Below are 8464 nucleotides of genomic sequence, written 5' to 3'. Positions count from 1 at the left end.
GTTTAAGGTACAATAAAATAAATAACAAAATAGGACCACAATGTTTAATCATAGCCTCCGTGGCTAAAGCATTGACCATTACTGGCGGGTTGGTCACATTAAACATTGTAAATGGTTACTCATCAAGTGTTTTTTTTTTAAATCTCTCGTCTGCAAACACATTTTCTACACCAACTATTACGTAATCTTACAAACGCACTTAGGAGTCAGTTGACGAGACGTCTGCAGAGTGTATTGGGAACGCTGACTGATAATGAGACCAAAGACAAGAACACGGTTGCCTTGGAAACTGCCAGACATTCTGCAGTCCAGTTTTATGTAATGTATGTCCAGACACGGCATATTCTCAAGGACAACATTTAACTTTTCATTAACTTTTCATGGCCAAAAGTCCAGCCCTACTAACGTCATGCGCGTATTCACGTATCTGCTGTTAGCTTCATGTGACATTTTATTTCACATTAAATGTTAGTGTGAATATGGCAACGTTTTTGTTTGATGATGTTTTCTGTTCATCTGCGCTGCAAACCGGAACGTAGCGCTGTCCAAGTGTAGTGGAGGTGTGCAAACAATCATGTCTGTTGTAAATGAATTGTGGAAATTTGGTGGCGATTTGACAGAAGAATACAAACCCCCACCAAAATTGTTTTTCTACAAATGCCAAAGTGACAATTTGTGTTACCTGCAGCAGCTGACTGGTTGGGGAGCAGGTCTCAGGGACTCAAACTTCTCACTTTGTTGTCGTTTTAGCACCTAAATACCTTGAAAATGCAAAACAAGGAAATGAAACATTCCTTAGTTTTTCCTAATTCAGCCAATGAGAAGAAACTTTTAATCCTTATAAAGGTTTTGTGAGCGTGACTCCAGAACTACACTAGAGAACTGCAATCTCACCATGATCTAAACACAATAAGGCCAAAGCCACAGCTGGAGGTCCTGGTAACTGTAAATCAGCTGTGGCAGCTTGAAAGCCAACAATGAGTTTATGACCTGAAAAGCCACGGCTTTGATTTCCTAGATTACTGGGAAAGGTGAATGAACAGCACCCCTCTGTCCATTAGTGTCCCGCTGTAATCCACTAACGAGACCGCTACCCGCATCTCTACGTGCAAGTAAGTGCACGGCGAAGGGCAGAGAACGCTGCTCCTACTACAGCGCAACATTAATGTTGCCATTGGACGCCGTCGACGTCAGAGCATCTTCAGATTTAGTACCGTTGACCACTGAATGCCCGAGGCCATTAGTTCAGATCACTGATGCAAGATGATGATCCTCCACACAGCCGTGGAGAGATGTGCAGCAGACAGAAAGGACGTTTTTGGGCTGTATTTCCAAAACCAAACTGGCAGTTCAGTCGCACGTTATCCTTCAGCGGTTCCTTTTCACCCACTCGGTCGCTTTTTCGCTCCTCGTTGTGCACAAACCAACTCTTATGCCGTAGAGTTTATAAATGTCTACCCTGCAATCTGATGAAGGCCAACTCACACAAAGACGGCAAGTTGTTGCCAGGCAACTCTACACCTCAGAGACTTCTTTATTTTTTGACATCACCACAAAATAAGAGCAGTTTTATGCTGACCCGTAGTCCCCGAGCACATTGCCAGGGAAATCACAGACAGAAGCCTGGAAGGTTAAAAAGGGCGATTGAAGCAGGGAAAGGTGGGGGAAGAAGCGACAGATCAGAGAAGTAGAAGAACAGGAGATTCATTGAAAAGTCGAGCAGTGAACCTCAAGACTCGTGACTTTTATAAAGTGTTCAAATAAAAGAATGTGTGAGAAAATAACATCAACAATCAGGTCACATTTGGGTTACAGAGTATTAACATTCCATTTTAACAGAACCGCATCGGAAACTTGTGATTAAAACTGTGAAATAAGGTTTTACTTTTGAGTTTGACTTTGGGTGGAAAAGGATCGGTGTTAACAAAGACACACAAACATTCTGAGGTCAACCTTATTTTTTTAAGTAACAAAAGCCCTCTTTTAGCTTCACATTTCTTGCATCTATTTTTTGAGTCATTTTGGCTTCACTTCACATCTGAGACTGCCTACAATTCTGGATTAACAGCATAAAACATTTATACATTACAACATTATCGTCATTATTAGTCATCAAAATCTCAAGCAATTTGCTTAAAATTCTTTGGTGCATTTTAGATTCAGGTAAGAGTGATAAGTATATATAAATAGCAATGTGTGAGGCTTTGCGTTCCTGCCACCGTGCATGTGTGTTTGACAGAGATTTGGGCAACAGATGCCGTCTTTAGATATCAACACTTGCAGATATCTTGAGAGTTGATATCAGATATCAACTCTCAAGCCTCCATCATGATCCTGTGCGGCGTCACTCACGTTAACAAGTCTGGGGGTTTGGGTGTATGAGCTAAAGGCTAGAAAGACACATTGTACAACTCATTGTGTGTAACTCTTCTTGCACCCACAGTTCATTCAAACACAGGAAGTTGGCTTGAAGACTGCGAGAAAAACACTAAAAAAAAACCTGATATTTATAGAGACCCACTTCCTGCAGTTGAAAAAGACAACATCTGCCAAAAGGAAGTGTACCCATCCTCCACAGGCTTCAAAGTAAACTCAACAGACATGTTTTAAGAGGCAGAAACAAAATACAAATAAAATACCTAAAACACGCAAACGCACCGTTGTCCTATTCTTATGTGACCGCGATGGCTCAGTAAGACCACATTCTCATTGTGCCTGGGAGTAAATGTTGGAAAAGAAATCCATCACACCCTGTGAACACACGTCCACATAAATACAAATGTTCAGACGCACACTGACTCACACACACTTGGTTTTCAAAGATGTCACAGGCACAGTGAGTGTGTCTGGGTTCCCCCCGTGGGGGCCGTCTGTTCTTGCTTTGGCCAATAGGAGGAGATGTGAACTGAGGAATCATTAAGGATGCAATACGGCTCCCCATGTTAATCACAAGGTTTCGCCATTGCCGATGACAATGAGCCGTGGGGCAACGGGGAACCGTTTGGAGCTCACAATATGTTAAAGAAATTAACATATTTAGAGGGCGGTGGGAGAGACTGTGAAGGCTAATATAAAAAAATATATTTGCCCCATTTCTAGCATCAAAGAATTTTTCTAAAAGTTTCCAGATGCACTCAAATGCACTGCTTTTGTGCAGCAACACAGTATCAACTGATCAATGCGTTGAACACTTATTTGTGTCATCCGACACTCTTCGAGACGTAGGGATGCTTATTTTTGGTTGCCTTTGATGAAGGGATGAAAACCTTTTCAATATCAAAATGGGCCCCTTTGTCAATGCATCTGCTGAGTAACATGAAGACAATAAAACGGTCCATCGTAGAAGAAATGCAGAATTGTGAACACAATATAGGAAAGTGTCGTTCCTTGTTACACAACCCGGCTGCTGTGTCCCTGCTAGACCGCATCCTTAACTCGGTCCTATGCATCAGAGTTCTTCCCCTCATGTTCATAAACTACGCCTTCCATCTCCACGTTCTGCTGCCCACAAAAAACGCTGTGGGCAACGAACGACCTGCACCACAATCGTTTTCATCACTTGGAAATGCCACAGGGAGCCTCGTTGGTAAGACTACATTAGATCACAAAAAGCAGGCCTTTTAGAATGGACATGGATTTCCTCCCCCATCACGTTGCCTTGCTTTAGAAAAAAAAAAAAAAGGCCCCGGGAGCTGCTGTTGTTCACGGCTGCGCCCCCTGTAAACTACTTCTACTTCTAATATTGTGAGCATAATGTTAGATGGCACAGTGCTGCGGGTCGATCATTATGCTCCTGTAGCAATAAACAATTTACAAAATTGATAAACAGCTCAGTTATCCTGGAAAGGCCTGGATGAAACTTGTGTGCCATCACGTTTCATAATGAAATGCACAAATACACAAAAAAAGAATTAGAAACAAAAACATACTTTTGTATCCGTAGTAAACGGGGTCAACAGGGAGCAACAGTTGATCATATTGCTCAATAAACGAACCTGTTAGCTCTACTCAGAAAGGTGACTTCCAACAGAGCAACTGAGCCTTATCTGAAAGTGATCTGCGACCATTTTGGTTCCCGCTGATTCTATTTCAAGGATACACAGAAAGTCGTGGAGAATGTGAAGAAAATGATTGTAAAATGCATGAGCTGCACTTTATTCTTTATTGAATTAATAGGACATCAGACAATGTCTTTGGTACCAGAGATGTTGCTCTCCAACAACAAAATAAGAGTGAAAAAGGTACTACGGAAAATGTCCAGGATTCCACTAGAAACACAATTATTATAATTGAGATTATTTCACTCAATTATTCCGCTTGTTCTATCTGATGCTTCTGTTCTCAATTGGCTCTTGGCTCTCCTTTTAATACATTGTTTTGTTGACTTGCAGATTATTTGTAAAGAAATCCCTGGATTAATGGCACTGAATTGGTAGATAGGTGCTGTATTTTGGTTTTCCTCTCAGGTTCAGTGTGATCGCATCACCTTCCCAAATAACGGTAAGCGTGTGTGTGTGTGTGTGTGTGTGTGTGTGTGTGTGTATCCTAAGTATAATGGAAATGCTGCATGCTGGGAAGATGACAACAAAAGACATTGAACACACTATGAGGTCCACTCAGGCAACATTTGTGGAGCAGCACATCGGCCTGGTGAAGAAACATGCTTAAAAAACACAATCCACCACAGCACCGTAACCACCTGTTATTGTCATTGTTACGTAATTATTGGTAATGCACTGCGCAGTATTCAAATCAGGCACGCATTCTGGCTGCATAACCACAACACTAATTTTCACAATTCATTTTCTATTTTGGAAGCACATGTTCATGCGATCTGATGATAAACCCTAATGAAGGGATAGAAGGTCTAAGCTGCATTTCCATGAAATTAAACAGTAAATCTGGCATACTTTGGAAGAATTGTGAAACATGCACAAGTTATCATTTGATAATGCAAAATGCTATTTCAAAAGAAGATCTTAAAAAGTAGAAAAGTAAACCTGCATGTGTCCCGTATCCTCTTTCACCTTTTCATAAGATAGCCCCATCTGGTGTGAAAACAACACACTGCACAAGTAACCAATTCTATGTAATGATTGACAAAATGTAATTCTCCACAAGCTCAATAGCCCTAAAAACAGACAGCAAATGAGTGAAAAAATAATAGAGACCGTGACAATTTATCTTGAAATTGAAGGCAACATCTACTAACAAAGTAAAGGCCTTGTGGCATGGATACAAAACGGAGTGGTTTTCTTTTCCTGCTGTTGTCTTGAAATGCAGCTTTGTTTTTTTGAGGAAAAGTTGCTAGTAGCTCAGTCAGAAAGGAGGATCGGATCAGTGGGCCTCAGAATGCCCTCTAACAGGGAAAGGAGGTGCTGCTAAATGATCACGTTACATAGAAAATAATGTTTGAGGCATTTGCAAAACAATTCTTTGGGATTTCCACATCTGCTCACAAATTCACAAAATAAAACTGTGGTTACTCAGATAAAGTGTTGTTGTTGTTGTTGTCATGGAGTAGTTATGCTAATAAAAGTGTGTGGAGTCAGGATGACCCTGGATCCATAAAATCTGGATTCATAGCGGCAGGAAAAGATGGGCAAGCAGAATATATATTTTGGTCTTTACGGCTGACAGTGGCATAACATATATAACCATAATGATTTTGTCATGTATTTTGTAACACTTTTTTTACTATTACCTTTTTCTAAAGAAAAGCATAATATAAACTGGTGCATTTAGCTTTTGTGACACCGTGATCCAATTTAAGCAGAATAGTCCCGTGTGGACACTAGCTCCTCGTATAGAACACAGTGCAAATAACATAACATGACAGACACAACTCCTCTTGGATAAATCTGAGACACGGTAAGCAAAGTCAGAACGCCTGCAAACAGAAAAAGGGTGCAAGGAGATGGGAAAAGGCTGGACGTAAGAGGATAAGAACCAGATTTGGATGTTTGTGTCTTTGGATTCACCTAAAGGCAGCAACCCCCCCCCACCACACACACACACACACACACACACACACACACACACACACACACACAATCTCCCCTGCTACTGCTGTCTTATTGCTCTCTTATTAGGAGACAAGAGAACATCGCTATTTACCAGACTCTAGTTGGGTGTGAGGGTTATGACCAAGCAAAAAAGAAAAGAGCAGAAATAGGAAATAGGGAGAGTCAGTGACAGTGAATGCGTGATGTTTTGTGTGAGCCGCCTTCGGATGGAGGACCGTTCACAGTTGAGTTGACCGCCCCGCCGTGCCACAGCCACAATATATAAAGGCCCAAGATCAAAGAGAAAGGGAGTTGAACACATAGCACATCTGTGGCGTACAGATGAGGAGGGATATGCAGAGATGCCTCTTTTTCCAGTGGCCTTTTCAGCATTTGACGTTCTCCCTCAAATTATACCAAATGGGATTTTTAAAGCAGCGGTGAAAGGGAGTTCTTTCAGCTCTTTTATTCCATTGTTGACATTTTAACTAGCCGAATGCAATACTCCTTTTGTATACAATAGAAAGTTGATTACATTCTCATATTCCGATGTGGTCTAATAATAACCTTTCATGTCAACCTTGATTCCGGTCACCACTCATGTTCTTCTTTAAGCCGGTAGTGTCCTTTAATAAACGCAATCCTAAAGTAAATACTACTTATCCCACATTTCTGTCTGAACACGACTGAGAGAAGTGCATTAATTATTTCTGCCTAAGTTGGAAGATCGTGACTTAATTGAGAAAGACAGACGTTTTCCATTTCATTACATCCTTTGTATTAATCTCCATTTCAACTGCTCGTAGGGAAAGTAAAATAATGCAGAACATGTGATCATTTGTGACAAGCATTCAACGAACCATCTCGGACATTTAATTTCTGTAGAGCTCAGAAGCGCTGACAAAAGACATATTGGTTTACTGCTTTTAAATTGGCCAATGTTTCCATCTAGTGGTTTATTTTTGTGGTGAGAGGGGTTTTATCAGTGTAATCTCTCAGCAGCAGAAGTGGACCAGCATAACAATTTGGTTGAAGTGTTTATTCTTTTTGCAAAGGAATACTTTGTCTTTTCTTTGAAATCTTATCTAGTTCTTCTCAGTTGTAGAAGTGGTGACTCTACATATAATAACCTCTATTTGACACAGACAGTTAATCTTTTATCTAAATGCTAATTCAATGAAATAAGGAACTGCTGGAGAGATTTGTTGGCTCTGAGAGGTCTGGAGGCCTTTTATTTAGTGTCCGATCTTTTGTAAATTCATACAACCAGTTACTAAATACTAAAAACATACAAATCACAGGGTGGAAATAAAATACAGTACAAACTAAGTAAATAATAACTCTTCCGACTGAAAGGGTCGGTTTAAATGTCATGTGTATGATAAACGTGTTGCTAGGTTATTATGCGAGTGCGTCCCCATTTCCCACGTGCACACCGACGGTTTACCACTGTCCTACTCATCTACACCAAGGACAGCAGCAAGGCTCCATTAAAGACCACTAGCAGGTACCAACATGTTTAATGACCAAAGAAAATAAAAAACAAAACATGGGCAAATGTTTCTTGAGGAAGCATGATACATTCTGCACATGTGCTCGGCCTAATGGACTTTCTCTCTCTGAGGTAACTGCACCAGCAGAGGGCGACTCTTCCACACATGTTAAACATGCCCACTTATTGCCGCCCCCCACACGTGGAGCGCTTCAGAGATGCTGTGACCCTGGACAAAGTGTTTCATAAAGCTTTTTGTATGAGTAATGTCACACAGGGTCAACCAGTCACAGCCTGTGAACACTGTTCAGTTTGTCTGGTGTGCAAAAGGTCATCACACACAGTGGTGAGTCTGGTCTCTGCTCAGGACCCTTGGAGAGGGCCGAACAGCTTCACGGGCTCTCATTAAATCACACAATCAGCTCCCTCTCACCTGAATATCAACGCTTCTGAGTCAACTAAGGTTATTTAACAGCTGACAGAAGTCTAGCCTCGAGAAATCAGATTCCTGAAACCACTTCCTGGTTGAGCACAACTCTGGTACGTTTTGTTGTTAATCGGAATTTTGAAAAGTAAAAAAAATATTTAAAGGGTTAAAGTACCTTCTCACTACATGAAATGCATGTACAGTATGTATGCATGAGCTGATTTTGAACATTTGTTTCTCCGTTTAATGATTTAATTCTGGCTAAAAATAGCATTTGTTCTAAAGTCCTCATTTGTAGAATGAAACATTTACCCCCGGCTGTTGGTTCAGTCATAAATAAGACATGTACCTTGGATTGCTCCAACGAGCAAACAAGACAAGCAGGCTAAATAAAGCACTGAACAGCGTCCCCGCCTCGGATGAATGGGGGCAGTTCTACAGTACATATGAAAAGTATACTCATACTTGTCTGTTTCACTGACCTAGAAATGTCCCCCTGACTCAGTGAACTCCGATGCAAAGTGAAGTGTCCTCCACATC

The sequence above is a fragment of the Gasterosteus aculeatus genome, chromosome 10, assembly GCF_964276395.1.
Source record: "Gasterosteus aculeatus chromosome 10, fGasAcu3.hap1.1, whole genome shotgun sequence".
In the NCBI taxonomy this organism is placed as follows: domain Eukaryota; kingdom Metazoa; phylum Chordata; class Actinopteri; order Perciformes; family Gasterosteidae; genus Gasterosteus; species Gasterosteus aculeatus.
This window is presented reverse-complemented; position numbering follows the sequence as displayed.